Source organism: Gobius niger (genome assembly GCF_951799975.1).
Source record: "Gobius niger genome assembly, chromosome: 12".
Lineage (NCBI taxonomy): Eukaryota > Metazoa > Chordata > Actinopteri > Gobiiformes > Gobiidae > Gobius > Gobius niger.
Window position 1 is genome coordinate 33,940,457 of NC_136863.1, and position 19,137 is coordinate 33,959,593.

Sequence of the window (19,137 nt, forward strand, 5' to 3'; positions counted from 1 at the left end):
CTCGTTAGCCGCCGTTTGGAGCGCTACACATTCATCAGACACTTTTCATGCTTTGTGGGGATGTTGGAGAGGCTTTTCTGAAGGCGCAGTATCACTTCAAGGGTTTGTGCGACACAATGACACGAGCGTTTTACTCAGATCTTTACTGTTGTCAACAATGACGAGCCACCGCGAGGGGGGGGGGGGGGGGGGGCTGAGCAAGGCAAAAACAAAACACTTCGAGGCAATAACAAAGGTGCTTTAACAGTGGTTGTATGAGGTAAACCAGTATGAATAGTTGAATAGTTAAGTCTACTTTGAAGACTGCTCTTTCACAGTAAGGACAGCCTTTAGTGTCGCAGTAAATATTGGATATTAGGCATTAGTTATGCACATGTTGGCTTTTGTTCTTTCCCATCATGCCCTTCCCAACCTAATGAAAATTTAACCCAGTTCACCCCACGCTTCAAAATGGGTCTCAGCTTTCCGCAGCTGACTGTCATTCAAAGTCATTGGAGTTTAATGTGGACAAATGGTGCTTTTGTTCACATCTAACAAGCTGCTGAGGACACGTTTAAAGTCGAGTGCGGACTCATTAAGAAACAGTAGAAAGTCTTTACTTACGCCACATAATGTGCATAATGCTGACAAATGTGTTTAAAGGGAGATTGTCACATTGCAGGAGCCTTTCTGATGGCTGAGTGTCCACTTCAACGGTGGGTCTGATAATACGCAAAATGCTATATTGATTATATGCACAATAGATAGAAGGGGGTGTGGCTTTGCCGAAGGGGAAAAAAATAGTATTTTGGGAAACACATTTTTCACTCTTTAGCCATTTTTGGTGGAATATGAACATGTTTATCACACATAAATAAAGTCAAGTCTAAATCGGGTCTTTATGGATATTTTTTCACAGCAGATTGTTCAGTAGAAGTGAAATAACAGCAGTGGTAGCTAGCGTTAGCATGTAGCATGATGAACATAAAGCATCATGTAAGCATTCTCCGTTGTTTAGTTTAGTTTAGTTTATTTCAGTCAGTATCTTCACACAGACACGATTTACTCCAAAACATGAAAACACAGAAACAATGACTGAAAAGGGTTTTGGCTGAAGTGAAACACTCATCTAAAGCCAAACCCTATTGCAACTTATAGCAACTTAGAGTCTACAGCAGTTTTAGCATCTGCAAGATGAGGACAAATGATTATGTTTCTGTATCAATTAGTTACAAAATGAATTCGCACAAGTCACACATCAATCAATAATGTAACGTAAAAACAAAATATAATGTACACAGGAGAGTTTATATGCGAGTTTGCGCTAGTGCCTTATAACTGCTAATTACATCAGATTTGAACATTTTTTTGAAAGCGTTTAAGGATGTTGAGTTTTTTAAGGTGTCATTCAGAATATTTCAGACGTTTCCTCCTCTGATTGAGACACATCTGGCTTTGGTGTTTGTTCCAAATGCTCTTTTCTGATAGATATGAGTTCCTCTGAGATTATAGCCAGTCTCTCTGGGTTTAAACCTTTCTTGTTTACATTCAGGAAGCTTATGGTTATGCACCTTATACATAACAATAGCTGTGCCAAGATCAACTAAGTCGTGTAGTTTTAGTATTTTTAATTTAATGAACAAAGGATTTGTTGGGGCATTATAATCTGCATAGCTGACTATTCTGACCGCTTTTTTTTGTAGGATAAAAATGGGTTGGATTGTACTTTTATAATTATTCCCCCAGAGTACCACACCATAATTTAGGTATGGAAGAATGAGAGCATTGTATAATAAATGGAGTGATTTTTGATTTACAACTGCTTTGATTTTACACAATATGCCAATTATTTTTGATACTTTTGATTTCACATAATTTACATGCACTTTCCAATTTAGTCTTTCATCAACATGTACTCCCAAAAATTTTGTATAACACACCCTCTCAATTTCCATTTGGTTAATTTTTAGTGTTGTTGGATTATCAATTCTCTTATTACCGAATATAATATATTTTGTTTTATTCACATTCATTGATAATTTATTATAGTCAAACCATCTTTTTAGCAATTGTAGTTCCTTTTCAACTGTATGCATTAACTGTTCAACATTTTGTCCAGAACAATAGAGGCTGGTGTCATCAGCAAACAAAATACACTGCATGTTCTTAAGGACTTGACAGATGTCATTAATGTACATGATAAATAATTTTGGCCCAAGAACAGATCCCTGCGGGACACCATGAGTTATGGTGTGTTTTTCAGAATTAACATGATCAATTTGTACATATTGCTGCCTCCCACTGAGATAACTTTTTAGCCATTCGTACGCGACTCCCCTAAAACCATATCTTTGCATTTTTGATAAAAGTAATTGATGATTAATAGTGTCAAAGGCCTTACTTAGATCTATAAAGACACCAACTGTATTTTCTCCATTGTCTGTTGCAGTTGTAATCTCCTCCACCAGATCCATGACTGCCATAGAGGTTGATCTATTTGCTCTAAAACCAAACTGCCTATCGTTAATTATTTTGTGCTTATTTAAAAATTCGTTCATTCTCGTGTCAAACAGCTTTTCTAGAATTTTGGAGAATTGGGAAAGTAAAGAAATTGGTCTGTAGTTTGTGAATTTGTGTTTGTCGCCAGTTTTGAAAATAGGTATTACTTTTGATATTTTCATTGCAGTTGGAAAGATACCAGTAAGGAAAGACTGATTAAAGATATATGTTAAAGGTATTACAATGCTATCTATGATCTCCTTTACCAGCATCATATCAAAATCAAAGCTGTCAGTGGACCTCTTACTCTTAAACGTATGCACAACATTTATAACTTCATTCTCATCTACACTTCTAATAAAAAATGAATTTATGTTACTTTTGATATTGCTTATGTCCACTTCCATGGTTTCTGGTGGTGGAGCAATTTCTTGGGCTATAGCGGGCCCAACATTGACAAAGAATTGGTTAAATGCATTTACTATTTCTATATTTTTATCCATGATTTTTCCTTCTTTAACAAAATATGTAGGATAATCAGCTTTTTTTGTTTTGTGCTTAAGTATACCATTTAGAACTTTCCAAGTACCTTGAATATTATCTTTCTGTTTCTCTAATAGCTTATTATTATATATTCATGTATTTATAGGCTGGTGAACCACTCTGCTCTTTGCATCTTTGGGTAATTTTTGAATAATTGGAGAACGTTAAATTATTTCTCACTTCCTTGTTTTCCCTCTTAACTGTTTCAAACATGACCATATATGGGCGATTCCAGAGGAGCCGTCTGTACAGATACAGACGGCTCCTCGTCATGGAAGGGGGCGTGGCCTCGGGTCCATGTGGATGTTTATTCACAGCAGATTGTTCTGTAGAAGTGAAAATACGGCAGTCATAGCAAGTGCTGACTAGCGTGTTGCAAGTGCATGCTAACATGTAGCATCACGTTAGCATTCTCAGTTATTGATGTATTTATGGGCTGTTGAACCACTTTGCCCCTCTCCATGTCTTTGTATCATTATTTAGTAGAAACTATATTCATATTTCAGCGTTTGTTAAAGTAGTTTGATGATGTCATTATCTCAAATAGATGCAGACGGCATGTTTGGAATTCCCCATATATGGTCCTGTCCTAAGCAAATGAAAAGGAGACGAAAACAAGAATGAAAACCCAACAAAAATAGCCACAAAAAAGTGTCAACAACACAGCAACAATCCAAGGTAAAAGGTCAGTTTAGATCCGTTTTGCGGGTCTTAGCTTTCAAATGAGGCACTGACCTATCGGCTGTAAGAAATGTATAGATTTGGGTAAAGCTGAACTGGAGAAACTGTGCTCTGTTTAGGCCGGGGGGTTATGACGTTAAAGGTATAATATGCAACTTTTTATGTTAAGCGTTGAAATGAGTGTATATGTAACCTTTCAGTGACCCGGCGGCTTTTACTAAACATCCCAGTGGTCACTGAGACGCTCCAGGATCAGCTGTTTTAGATTTTCTAGTAGGTTTTCACTGCTGAGTGAACTGTCTCCATGGTTACATTCCATCAAGGAGACCTACCAGTGACACTAAAAGATAATCCTGAATCATCACAGAGGACACCAGTATGGAAAGCAAAGGCTCCAAGCGGAAAGGTCAAAGTCGCATCACATTTCTACATAACAAGTTGGATAGTGCACTTTTAAAGGATCATTATGAACAAACCTTATGGTGTCAAAGGGAAGATGCATTGTCAAAATAAACCCTTTGTACCTACCTTGATCTATATGTGACAAATTCTAATATGAAAAAGTATGTTTTGATGCATCAGACACTAAAAGCATATCCACTTTACGTTGCCAAGCTTAACTGCAGTATTTTGTAAATGACATATTACTCTCAGCCTATAAGTATTCTCCTCCCATTAGATTTGCCCATCACACCACTGAGGACATAAACAGCACTATTTTTACATCGTAATTGAGGTGACAGATGTTCAACCCAATCTCCATACAAACATACCAATCATTTTCTCCAAATAAATATGACCCTAATACATCCAGTGTTGCCGGAATATTTCAATTATCGTCGGTATAAACTGGAACAAAACATAGCTCCGTGAAATCAGGTCATGCAAACACATTTTGATTTGTCAAAAAGAAAAAAAAAAAGAAAGAGAAATCTCCCCAAAGAGACAAAAAACAGGCGACTTTCTTCTCTCCCCTGAGCTCGTCTGGCGATGGGCCTTTGCATACAATAGATCCACTGTCACGCCGAGGCAATTAAACCCCGCTGCTCCAGCTCATCTTTTAGCCCCCGTTATCTGCGAGAGAAGCGTCCAATTGCGGCACTAAATCTGGCGTCGCCTTTGGCGCGGGACCGTCGCTGTGCGTCAACAGCGTGACGCCAGCGCAGAGGTTTCATTTTTTTCCTTTACTTATTTTCTTTATCCCGGCGTCGTATTGATTTCACGGAGCCGCGGCGAGTGATGGTGAATTACGGCGCTAACAAGTGCTGGGTCAACGTTTTCCCCCCACGCACCAAACGCATCCCGGGTTTGAAGCGGCCAATGAACTTTAAGCTCAGAATGTCAAGGTGAGGCGGCGCGCTGATATTAATGCCCCGCTTTGATGAAGCTCTATTGATCTTTGCCACTGGCTAACCTGGAGCAGTGGCATTAGCGGCGCAGCACTTCCTTTAATGTAGTTACAACACGCAGTAACATTTGTACAGCCTGGATATGCCTCCGTGAGCTGAGACCGGCTTCTACGCAGAACCAGTTACTTATTTCTTTTTCCTTTTACCAGCACATGTTGCAACTCTTTGTTTTGATCCTTTTCACGCTCCATTAGTTTTTTTTTATGTTTTGCAACTTCTATGTGGCTCAATCGTCATTTTATTCACGGACATTTTGTGCTTTGCGAAACCGCTTTGTCCGGTGCATACGATTGTTGTGTCCTTGTGTTTCCTTGTGTCTGTGTGTGAACCACAACACATACCTCCCCTGCCTCTACCACTTTATGAAGACACAAAAGATGTCCCCTGAAAACGACGGGGTTACGAGGTTTCCAGTGTCCAGGAAAGTGTCGGTAAATGTCCGGAGAAGCCAGGCCGACCGCACTCTGCAAGTAGCTAGAACGAGAGGTTTCCAGTGTCCGGGAAAGTGTTGCTCAATGTTCGGAGAAGCCAGGACACCCGCACTCTGCAAGTAGCCGGGACGAGAGGTTCCAGTGTCCGGGAAAGTGTTGCTCAATGTTCGGAGAAGCCAGGCCGCCTGCACTCTGCAAGTAGCCGGGACAAGAGGCTTCAGTGTCCGAGAAAGTTTTGCTAAATGTCCGGAGAGGCCGACCGCACTCTGCAAGTAGCTAGAACGAGAGGTTTCAGTGTCCGAGAAGGTGTCGCTAAATGTCCGGAGAAGCCGACCGCACTCTGTAAGTAGCTAGGACAAGAGGTTTCAGTGTCCGAGAAAGTGTTGCTCAATGTTCGGAGAAGCCAGGCCGACCGCACTCTGCAAGTAGCCGGGACAAGAGGTTTCACAGTCCGAGAAGGTGTCGCTAAATGTCCGGAGAGGCCGACCGCACTCTGCAAGTAGCCGGGACGAGAGGTTCCAGTGTCCGGGAAAGTGAGGGGAAGTGGGCTGATACAAGCGGCAAGTCTATGGAGCCAGAACACTTAAAGTCTACCATACACAACCTTTGTAATGCTAGGTCAACGAGCATTCTTTAATAGGCTAAACCAGAGCAAAAATGCAACTGAAAGAACAGACGCCTGTGCACAACTTGGCCTTGAGTGGAGGGGAATAAAACAAGTTGGCGATGGAGACGAGTTTTCGGGGGATGCGCTATAGAAATGAGTACATTCGGTCTAAAAAGGTTTGCATCCTGAAATAAACTGTGTCAGTGGCTGAAGCATGTACGGTAAGGCTGATGAAGCGTCGTGAAGGAATACGGTGCAGCACAGGGATTGAACCACCAGCCTTTGGGTTAGCGGGTGAGCGTGACATGCATTCTGCAAAGTGTGAAAAGTGTCTGTTCCGTGAACCATCACATCCAGACTGCAGACTTGAAAGGTTTCATCCCATTTCCAGCGTTTCGTCTCTATCTCCGACCCACTTTCACTTTGACATTTTTCTTTCCGAAATTAGAATATGGTAATGGAACTCTTTTAATCATTACCAGCAATAAATGAGTCTATATTGAGTCATTTCAATTATAAAGATTTCATCCCATAAAGAGAGCGCAGCATGGAAGCACAGTTTAATTGAAACGAATAGTCTTTTACGTGTATGGATTATAACTGTTATTATTATGAGGAAATGACTTGACTTATTTCAGACACTGACATTGTTTCAGCCAATCCTGCGACAAGTTGAGTTGTTGTATAGTATGTTTGCGCAATAAGAAGGTCATTTTATGAATATATATCGCCCCATGATACATTTTTTCCTGCGCCGGGTCACTTTATGAATGAGAAATGTGCGCCAAACTGTAATTATAACCGCGGGGCACTGTCATTTTGAATTGGAAAGCATTAAAAAAAAAGAAATGTGGTTTTAAGCATCCGCTCGTCATCCTTCTGAACCGGTTCCTTCTTATTCGCGCAGGATGTGCCAACTCCAGCTCCTAAAGGGACAATGGCGCCAACAAAAGCTTGAGCCGTCCGGTCCCGTAGCGGAGAGATATAACGGCTAATATCATAAGCTGGTGATATGGCGGGGCCGGGATGCTTCCTGCTCGCAGCACTCAGCCCATTATGACTTAAAACATCGTTAGAGGGAAGCGAGTGAAAGCAACAGAGGGGGAAAAAAGCCAAAATATATCCATCAAATGTGTCACAGTCTGTGGTTGTGGTTGAGCACAAGCGTCGTCTGGTCGGTGCTGGGACGTAGGTGGGTTAAGGGGAAGCCAAATGAACGTCAGTGTTCAGTTAGATTTGTTTTGTTTGGTCAGGACAGTGCACGTTAGTGAGAGCAAATCAGACTGTAGCAATGGACCTATTTTTATACGCTGTCAATTGTCCAAGAAAATAGGCAAGGCAAGGCACAATTCATACACAAGGCAATTCAAAGTGCTTCACAGTTGCATAAATATAAGAAAACAAATACAATCAATAAAAACATCAACATAGAATTAATCAATTACAGTAAGAGGCAAGAGTGTAGATAAAATACTTCCAGTTATATGCATTTTTAAGTCTTGTTTTGACTCTCTCTGTCTTGAGCACTATTTTTTCTTGCTCGTTCACACACAGTTTCCTAACCTCTGTTTTGTCGCTCCTTCTCCTCTGGACATCAACATAAAATTAATCAATTACAGTAAAAGGCGAGAGTGTAGATAAAATACTTTCAGTCATATTCACGGGCAAAAAGAACAGTTTTCAGCCTGGATTTGAACATTGTCATAATTTTAACATTTTTAAACTGCGTCTAGTCCCTTTAAAGGAACAGGCCACCGTTTTTCCATCCTGAGATATGTTCTTACCTGAGCTTAGACGAGTTGATGTGTATCTGTCTGGTCTTTGTGCCCAAGGAAGAGCTTGGTCTCTTCTAGCTTCAACCCTGTTTGGAGCCATAGGAATACATTGGGAGAGGCCAAATGCGAACAACATTTTTGGTTGTTTTGTGTGACTGAGCGCACGCACAAAGACCAGACAGGTACGCATCAACTCGTCTAAGCTCAGGTAAGAACATATCTCAGTATGGAAAACCGGTGGCCTGTTTGTTGGCCGTATTACACAATGCTAAAACTCAGAACACAATCTAAATGTATTGCCCGCAATTGCTGTCGTACCTCCATATGGGGCGGCAAAACAAGCCAGTTTTCCATTAGAAAGCATTGCACTTCACACACGTTTTAAGCAACTGTAAAGCCTGTTTTCAAATATTTTTTAAACTTTCTACAGCTAGATAGTGCTGCTGCGATAAGGTTGGTTTTCGTAAGGTACATTTTAGAAATCTCGTATCCGAACGCAGGCCGGACTCATTTGACAGGCCGTTAGCATTAGAGCTAATGGCGCGAGCCCGCATACGACCGAACTACACGGCTGAATCTACAGTGAAGATCCCGCCCTTTTTGGGAACGTGGAGCAGGGTAGGAGGAGTCTGTAAATCCGGCATAGATTCCCTTTCGAATGTGGTCATTGTGGCAAATGGGGAGGAATGAGCAGACAACGCACACGTGTCAACCCTTTGAAAACATGCCCAGCCCTGTTTTAGTAACACTGGAAATTTACGGGATCCAACTAATACGGTAAGACGGCGGGAAAGAGGGGCCACAATGGGACACTTTTTTACCGTCTGTGGCTGATACAGAGGCAACACTGTGTGAAAAAAGACTTGTATCACATCATCAACCTTTATTGCAGACTCGAGGTCCAGTTAAAACAAAAACAAAAGAAAAACAAACACACAACAACATTTAGAGCAGACAACTGTACCAGTGTGGTGGACCAGTTGTTGAGCCGATAAATAAATAAAACAGCATGAAAAGTTCTGCTGCAGAAACAAATAAGTGTCTGGCAACTCTCCCATCGAGGTCTTTTCAGCAAAACTCTTAGACAGTCGTTATTTGCCACGTTGAGTTTTCGTACGCTCGAACGTTTATAGTTGGACCACAGGTGTGCCGTATAAAGTGGGGCATTAAACAGTGTCCTTTTCACTACATTTGTACACGCTCCAAACCTGCGCACAAGCATGTTAGCCTGCACATACATCATGCGGCACCGTCGGAGCACGTCATCATCGTCTGCCAAATCATCAGTGATAAAATGTCCCAAATATTTGTATTTGCTACACAAGGTCAGATTATTCCCGCACAAATTAAATGGAGGAAAGTTTGTGCGAGTTTAATTTAGTCCGGCTAAAACCGTGTGGGTGAGGAGGCGGATTGCTGTCAAATAAAAAGTGGTTCAAAGCTTCAGGAGGGGAGACGACTTTCATGGTTTAGTTCATGTTCGTAGAGTCCTTGAATTAAACCTGCAGCTTCTTCCTGCGCAGGGAGTGCAGCTGCCTCTCTTTTAATATATTCAGTCTTTATTCTTTTGTTGGAAACTGAGCATTTCTATAAAGGTATTGCTGTTTTTGACCAGTACTGCTGTTTTGGTAACTCTTTAAAGTACGTTTTTGGCTGTTTCATGATAAAACCTATAATGTGGAATAGAACTGGATTAAATGTTAATCACTGAAGATATATCCGCGTGATACCTTTGTTTTTTGCCACTTCTGAGGGGCCTTTTCATTGGCCCGGCCGGAAACTTCCAAACCAATGGCTCGTTCCTTCGGTCCTTGTCACGTTACCATGGAAACAAGAGGAAGGAGAAACGGGAGCGAACGAGAAAGAAAGTGATTTTCTTTTTTCTCGGAGAGGGGAAAATAGCGGCTGTAAAAGTCCTCAGGTTGAGTGACTGTGTGCTGCAATCCTTGAAATATAAAAAAACTAAACAAATAGCCCCAGTCGAAATGGGGGAAACGTCACACAGAATTGAATAAATGTCGAAACGTATTGCGCACAGAACACATTTGAGGAAGACGATTAGCTGTGGCACTATTGGCAATGTGTCTGTTATTATGTATAGAGCAGCGACTGGGACCTATTCAACCTATGTGCTGTTTATTCTCTCTCAGGTTCATTCATAAACATCTATAGTCTCTAGAGAGTGAGATAAATGTTCAAATTAAATATTAGCAAAAATAATTTAAACCAAAAGATCTTTGCATTGCTAGTTTTATGGGGTTTTGTCGGCCAGCGAGCCGGAGATTTCCAGAAAATTACTACAATTCCCTTCGTCTTTCACTTGCGTATTGATTTACAAATATTGACACATTTGGTATCCATGTGTAGCACGAAAGGCAACGCTGTAATCCAACTAGGGTACTTTATTTTTGAGGTGCTGCTAAATATATGGGCCCATTTTCTCATTTAGAGAAAATGTTTTCATTCCACTCTTGCAACAACTTTCCCACTTTAGTAGCTCCTATACAGCAGTGTTAATGTCGTCGACTAAAATATTTAGTCTTTAGTTAAGGAGTTATTTTTCCGACTAAAATTGGACTAAAACTAAATTAAAAGTTTCTCATGAGACTAAAACTATGACTAAAATGTCCAGATATTTTAGTCGACTAAAATCAGACTAAATAAAAATGAAAAGTAGAGACTAAAATCATCCAAACTTGTATTGTCCGTCTGAAAGAGCCTCAGATCAAGCAAAGGATCAGCTCTGAGCTTTGTTCATGTGGAGCAGCTCCATGAAGCAGAGGAACAACATTAAATATGATTAGAATGAAGATTATCAATGCAAAGTCCACTCAATTAGTCTTAAATTTAGTCGACTAAATTTACTTGCAATTTTAGTCGACTAAAACTAGACTAAAATCAAATCACATTTTCGTCAAAAGACTAAAACTAAAACTAAATTAAAATATGTTGTCAAAATTAACACTGCTATACAGATTCTTTGTACTTAACAATATTTTGACGTTGTTATTTTCCTCATATTCCCAAGCCATATTTCTTGAGCTTTGAACCAAACTTATTGTTCAGGTTTCTTCACTCATCCAAAAGTTTAAGGTGCATTATACAACTTTTGATGCAAAAAAAGGTTGATATTTGTGCGTATTAGACCTTGTAGTGACCCAGCGGCTGTATGAGTGGTCAGCATGGCCCCTTTACTTTCCATCACAGTGGCCTCTAGGACGCTCCAGGATCAATTCTTCTGTAGGTTTTCTGGTGAGCGGGTCCGTCATCAGTGGAAACCTCCCAAACAGTTGATACCGGAGCGTCCCAGAGACCACTGTGATGGAAAGTAAAGACCACTCATACAAGGTCAAATACGCACAAATATCAACCTTTTCTTTGTCGCATGAAAAGTGGCGTAATTCACTTTTAAACATGATATCCAGAATTGTAATTAATATATCAACAACAATGACGGAAAACGTTTAATATTATTTTTCCCTCATGTTTATTTCCCCCCATATTCACCTGCAGTATCTCGCCTTAAGGTAATGTTCACCAACAAACTTGTATTCCTCTCTTATGTAACGTTGCGCAGTGTGCCCTTAAGCAAGCCATTGTTTCTCACATTCAAAGACAGAAGCCACCTTTGATCCATTATTCAGCCGACCCTGGTGCATGTGGAATCCTCTCATCCATTACTTACAGCAAGTTCTATATGTGTGCGTTTGTTTCACCAGTTAAAAACACCGTCGGACACTCCCACACTTTCTCCAGTCGATGAATGATTGAAAAACCTTTGCTTTAGGTCTTTGATTAAACGGGCATGGACCTACAGAGCTCCCTTTGACTCGCAGGACAAGGAGCCCGGGCAGCAAAGTCACACAGGACAATGCGCAAGCTATTTTAGGCCACAATCAAAATCAAAGTTTGACGACAAAGGCGCGCAGAAGGCGGAGGGGGCGGGATGCAGGGCACAGGCTGGGACAGGGCTTGGGAAGAGCATTTCGCATCGTTTCCCACATTTCTCGGTTAACCCAAGTATATAATCCCCCAAATCACCGTCAGTGAGTGAAGTGTCTTGACTGAGGACTTGCCGACATGAACGAGGCAGAGCTGGGTTTGAAGCGCTAACACGAGCGAGGGAAGACGGATGCTAACGTTAGCTGCTGTAGCTTGAGCTGGATCGACACCTTCACCTCTCAGGCGAAAAGGCAACGGAGCTCAACAGTCAAAGATCTCATTCTTATTTCGCGTTGACTTTTTGAAAAATTCCAGTATTAAGAGTTTAAAGTGTACAACGCAGGCTAATCGGCTACATGCTAACTACCGACCAGCACAGCGATAATTAAAGGAACAGGTCACCGTTTTTCCATACTGTGATATGTTCTTACCTGAGCTTAGACGAGTTGATGTGTACCGGTCTGGTCTTTGTGCCCGTGGAAGAACGCGGTCGCTTCCAATTTCACCGCTTTTGGAGCTATGGGAATACATTGGCAGAGGCCAAATGCTAACAACATCTTTGGTTGTTTTTGCGTGACTGAGGGCACACATTTTATCGTTTTAGCTGAATGTATAGTTTGGTTTCACTTGATTTTATTATATGGATTTTTTTTTATTCCTATATTGCCGATTTTATGTGCAGCACTTTGGAAACACTTGTTTATGAAATGTGCTATATAAATAAAGTGGATTGGATTGACCTTATTTGATAACTTTTTGGTTCATAAATCCATCCATCCATTTTCTTCCGCTTTATCCGGGGCCGGGTCGCGGGGGCAGCAGTCTCAGCAGAGATGCCCAAACTTCCCGATCCACACACACCTCCTCCAGCTGTTCTGACCCCGAGGCGACACCAGGCCAGCTCGGAGACATAGTCCCACCACCGTGTCCTGGGTCTTCCACGAGGCCTTGTCCCACTAGGACAGTGGTTCTCAACCTGGGGGTCGGGACCCCCAAGGGGGTTGCGAGACAAATTTGGGGGTGTCGCCAGATCATGTAGATAAAATATACATTTCTTTTTTTGCGTATATTATAATATTTTAATGTCGCAGGTGTGTGCTATTTTATCAGAGTGCCATTATATGTCTGTAATTTGATTAATTTTATTCTAGCCATTGTTTTTTTCTTTGTTTTTTAAGAAATATGTAGGCTATTTCTCACGGTGTGACCTGGGCAGGGGGGTCCCGAACCCCTTTAACTATTATAATGGGGGTCGCGGCTCCAAAAGGTTGAGAACCACTGCTCTAGGACATGCCTGGAACACCTCCCGCGGGAGGCGACCAGGAGGCATCCGGAACAGATGCCCGAGCCACCTCAGCTGCTCCTTTCAACGTGAAGGAGCAGCGACTCTACTCCGAGCTCCTCCCGGGTAGCTGAGCTCCTCACCCGATCTCGGAGGGTGCGCCCAGCCACCCTGCGAAGGAAACTCATTTCGGCCGCTTGTATTCGCGATCTTGTCCTTTCAGTCATGACCCAAATCTCATGACCATAGGTGAGGGCGGGAACATAGATCGATCGGTAAATCGAGAGCGTTGCCCCTAAGTTTAAGTTTAAGATAAATCTTTAACTTAAGTTGTGTGTTTTGTGTCCATTAGTTACAACATCGCTAATTATTCTATTCTTTTCCGCAAGCAAAGTCAATGCTAAATATCAATGAGATTTTCACTTCCGGATTCCAGCATGTGATCGGAAGTGGGCGGGACTGTTGAGTTCTGTAATCTTCATTCAGGTAAACTGCATGTTAAATAAAACAGATCTGAATAATATGTGTCCAGACTGTCTATTACCAAGAATTTACAAACCTTGTAGTAGATGTAGTGCGCTCATACTGTTGGGGATTCGTTCAGTCCTTTCTACTTTCTCCACACGGGGGGGAACAGAATGTCGTCCTATCAGTCTCATTCTTTTAACGCGATGCAGTTCTAAAAGGCTGGGTCAGGCCGTGTCCCAGAAGCAGAGCTGCCAAGTCTCCCGTTTGGGTGTGGGAATCTGCCGTACCTTACGCCCCTCGGAGCTTGGCCGGGGTGGTGGGACGGCTCACATTGGGCGCCGGAAAGTTTCCCTCGTTTTCAAATCAAAAAGTTGACACATAACCCCATGAGATCAGACAGAGTGAGTCCACAGGTGTTCGAGTCAAGAATGGCGGGACTTGGATGTGTTAACTCTCTGCTGTTGACTGAACCGTTGTTTTGGGCGATTGCCTCGTTACTGCGGACGTTTCAAACACCGTCATGTGTGTGATCTCGTTGGACACAGTCAGGCCCGGGCCGGAAATCCAATTGGTTTGACTGACTGGACCAATTCAAAAGCCGCTTTCTGGGTGATTCAGTGACGGCCCAGGCTACAGTAGATCTCTCCAGTCTGTGCTGGCTCCACAAACTGAAATCTCTCTTCTCTTCTGTGAGGCTGCAGGAAAAGCTGTCAGGGGTTCGACTCTGATGCTAAACCACAGCAGACGACAGTAATCCTCTACCTCTATGTGACTCATTATTATTACTTGACTCATGAAATAGGGACAGCAGCACTCGTTCTCTCTGCATTCATGGACTTTGAATGGACAATAAAGTTGTTTGTTTTTTCGTTGGGCCTCTAGGGGTGGGCGAGGTGGCAAGAATAGAATATCACGATTTTCACACTGAAGAATAAATATAGGCTTTCCGTCGCTGTCAGACCCTTTCACAATAAGGCGATGGTGGCGCAGTTTGTAGAGCAGGTCGTCTCAAGATTGGAAAGGTCTGGGGTTTGAATCCCAGCTCCTGAAGGCGCCCACTGTTCGTTGTGTTCTTGGGAAATACACTTCACCCACATTGCCCCCAGTGTCTGCGTACATTGGTGTATGAATGAGAGAGTGAATGTGTGAGTGGCTCCTTGCTTTAGAGAGCTTTGGGCCTAATGAAGGTAGAGACCATTTACCATTTAAAGTGGGGGTGTTCTGCTTTTTTCAGCCCCATAGCACCAGTCTATATCTCACTACAATGATGACAAACCTTCTGTTGGTCTGTAAATGCAGTAAATTAGAATAACTGCCTTGTATAAAATGTCTCTCTCAAAATGGCTGTAGTGAATGTCTTGAAATAGGCCTCTGTCTCTTTAAGAACCTCTGAGCCTTTAGACACGCCCCCTCCACACGCTGTCTGTGGCATCAGTGGGGAGGTGGTTCTGCTGAGGAGCAGTGGTTGGTTACTCGGCTGGTGACCAAAGCTCGGAGGCGTCTCCAGGAGGTGGGGGCGTTCCTAGGAGGACTCAGGCAAACCTATCCCTAAAATGGCCGCCATCAGAGTTTTTACAGATTACTCAAAAATACGAGAATGTGCCAAGGCAACACTTCAGCCATGTTTTTAATGAGGGAGTGACCGAATAACATGATGGAAAGCTTGAAAAAGGCCATTTTGCATAAGACCCCCCCTTTAAGAGCAGGAAGCACTTTGTCACCGGGCGACTTCACAATAAGGAGCTGTGTTTTTGGAGAACTCTTATATTTTCAAAGACATGGATAGACAGCGCATTTGTGAACACAGTCCAAGGATTTCAATTCAACAAATGAGAAGGACGCAGTGGCGCCTGACAGAACTGTAAGGACAAAGGACACAATCGCTTCTTCGCACATGGTCCAGGTAAACACAAAACTCCACACAAAGACACTGACGTAAATGCAGTTGAAATAGAGACTGGGTTTGAAGCTCTGGATCGAGGAGCCGGGTCGTAGCTGCCAAACGAGTAACTCACATGAGCGTCCAACATTGTGCAGCAGAAAGTTCTCGCCTCGGGTTTCCTTCAGACAGTAGCAGCGAAGAGTCAACAATGCAGACGTGCTTTGGATTGTGATAAAACGATCTCACAAACATGACAGATCGTCAGCTCTGGCGATCGTAAGTCTGTTATCGTCGTATCACCCGTGCGTCGTATTTCCGCCAGAAACGCGGCCGTGCGCACATAAAAAACTAAATTATGGCATTTCCTTCCAGTTTGAAGGCGTGGAAGTCGGAGTCAGGGGGGCATAAACTGTGTTGCCCAAACTCATAGCTCTCTCACATCCAACCAGTGAATTATACACACGTTTGTACAGCTACAGTATATAAGACTGAAGAGTTGAATCAGGCAGGACCCACACACAGATGTGCTGTGACAGGGCGTGTTCACACTGGGATTATCTGCCTGAGTCACGGTCACTGATCTGGATAGGATTGTCAGGGCGCAGTAACAGCACTGGCCTAAAGGGGGCAGTATCTCAGTGTTGGATAAGAACAAGTATATTAATATTACAGCTGAATTTCATAAATAATGATTTCTGAAGTTTAGTGCTGCAATATTGACAGGCGGGACTTGTAATTTATCTATTATGTTGACATTTATGCAAGTCAAGGGAAATGGAGGTGCGCCATATACCAGAGGTGGGAGACTCGAGTCACATGACTTGACTCGAGTCACAATTTTCGGGACTTGAGACTTACTTGACCAAAGCTCCGAAAAGACTTGACTTGGGACTTTCTGTTTGTGACTCGAGACTTAACTTGGACTTGAGGCCAGTGACTCTCAATGACTCGCTGTGACTTTATAGTTATTATTTATTTGAGTGAAACTGTGGAAAGATCAGGATTTATTTCGTAAAAGTGGCGCATCTATGTTTACATTGTGGTAATTATTAGCCACATGCGTGTTCGCTTTCCCGACACAGGCTTCTAATCAATACAGCGCGAAAAGGCAGGAGGAAATACCACGTCGAAATACGTGCATTAAAAGTTTTCTAAACAGAGTGAAGAGGAGGAGATTTACGGACAGGAAAAAGTTTGAAACAATGGGCTGGACCTACAGCGCAGACGGAGCCTCCAGAACCACCATGTCAGAGCTGATTCATCAACAGGAATCTGGGGCTTTTCCATGTTTTAATTCGTTCACACAAAGTTTACAGAATTTAGAGGTTATTTTCCGCATCCGCCACAGCCCAGAGACAGCGGGACTGAAGGGAATCTACTCTGAGCAGGGGCGAATCTGAGTATACAGGGGCTGGGGCAGTACAGGGGAACCACTGACAGAAAAACTGCCAGAAACTAACAAAAATAAAATATTTATTATTTATTTATGTTATATTTATATTCAATACTACAAGGAAAAGCAGCTCATGTTTGACAAAAGCTATGACTTGACTTGACTTGACTTGACAAAAGCTATGACTTGACTTGACTTGACTTGACCCCATGACCGATTGACTTGGACTTACTTGGGACTTGGACCTTCACGACTTGGACTTGACTCGAGACTTGCATTTAGTGACTTTACTCTCACCTCTGTCTATAGAGATACAAACAGCTCATGAAGTCTATTCTTTTATGTTTTAGTCACAAACTTCAAACGCTCTCTTGACTTACATAATTAGAAGCTCGTTGTTCATAATGAGACCAATCTGAGACGTGAACAGGGCAGGCCACCAACGCTAATGCTAATTTAGCCTCTGACTTCCTGGTTGGCGCTAAAGGGCGAAAGGGTCTGTTTTTCTGTCACGTTTACATTGTTGATCTACGGGGCCAAATGAGGTTTACTCTCCTACAAGAAAATGATTTGATTACCACAGCTTCTGTCCAGATAATTACGGCTGCTTATGATGAAAACGCCGCTAAAATCAAGAAAAGTCTGGACTGTCAGTTTTGTGCCTGAGCTCGTGCGTCTGGCCCGTCTGAGGCTTTGGTGATTGAGGAAGAACAAGCAGCAGGAAGTGATAGAAGTATGTCTCTTTTCCAGACTGTCGGGATCTTAAAATGCCCACCTGACTAAATGAACCCATGGTGTTGGCTGTGCACATTCTGAACAGTGTTTTTCTGTGATAAGAGTTGGCTGGTGAGGTTGGGTGTGATGGGGTTCAGGGCAGACGTACCGGTGCCGCCCTGGATAGATACAGTCGCACACTCTTTTCTCACTCTTTTTAGCCGTTTTCTGGCAGAATGTAAACTTATTTATCACACACAAATGAAGTCAAGTCTAAATCTGGCCCATATGGAAGATTGTTCAGTAGAAGCGAAAGAACGGCCGTCGTAGCTAGCGTCAGCGTGTAGCATGATGCTAGCATGAAGCATAATGTTGGCATTCTCTGTTATCTGTGTCTTTGTGGGCTGCTGAACTATTTCTCTTCTCTCCATGTCTTTGTAGCTTTATTGGGTAGAAAACTATATTCATAATTCAGCGCTTCTCTAAGTAGTTTTTGGAGAAATTATACAAAAGTTTAGATTTTTCTCTTTGTTTTTCCTCCTCAACTGCTTAGTTAAAAAAAAAAAGGCCGATACAGATTCTTTGTACAATAGATACAGACGGCATCTCTGGAATCGCCCATATGGTCATGTTTGAAAACAGTTCAAGGGAAAACCATTTGGAGAAAAATCTAAACTTTCTGTAATTATTCAAAAACTACTTTAACAAACGCTGAATTATGAAATAGTTTTCTGTTAAATAAAGATACAAAGACATGGAGAGGAGCAAAGTGGTTCAACAGCCCATAAATACATAAATAACGGTTAGCTAGCGCTAGCTAAAACCGCCGTTTTTTCACTTCTACTGAACGATCTGCTGTGAGAAAATATCCATATGGACCCGAATTACACTTGACTTTACGTATGTATATATATGTATATATAAAAAAGTTCATATTCCACCAGAAAATGGCTAAAAAGAGTGAAAATTGAGTTTCTCTAAAGATTCTATTTTCCTCGTATCACTTTTTAGGTTGGTTTTGTCAGACACTAAGGTTGGAGATGTTAAAGATCTTTTACCTTCACATGTTTCAGCGCCATCTGCAGGCCGTCATCAGAAGCACGAAGCATGAAACATGTAAAGGTAAAAGATCTTTAACATCTCCAACCTTAGTGTCTGACAAAACGAACCTAAAATGTGACACTAGAACACAAGTAAACACAATGAACGTTACGAAGTTGATTCTATTTTCCTCCCCGACAAAGCCACGCCCCCTTCTATGACACGATGCCGTCTGTATCTATCACACACTAACAAATACAAGAGTGTGTTTATGCGTATCGATGGCGAAAGAAGACCTCACATGTGAAACAGCTTCACCTTGAACTGGTAGATGATTGGTGAAGGTTGTGTGAGGGAGTAATAACCTTTCTGTGGCTTTGAGAAAACTACTTGACCAACTTCATTTGCATAGAGCCTCTCTCCGTCCCGCTCCCTCTCTGCATGGATGTAATTAGTGGGATAACCTTGAACGGCCGGAGGAGGGAGAAGGT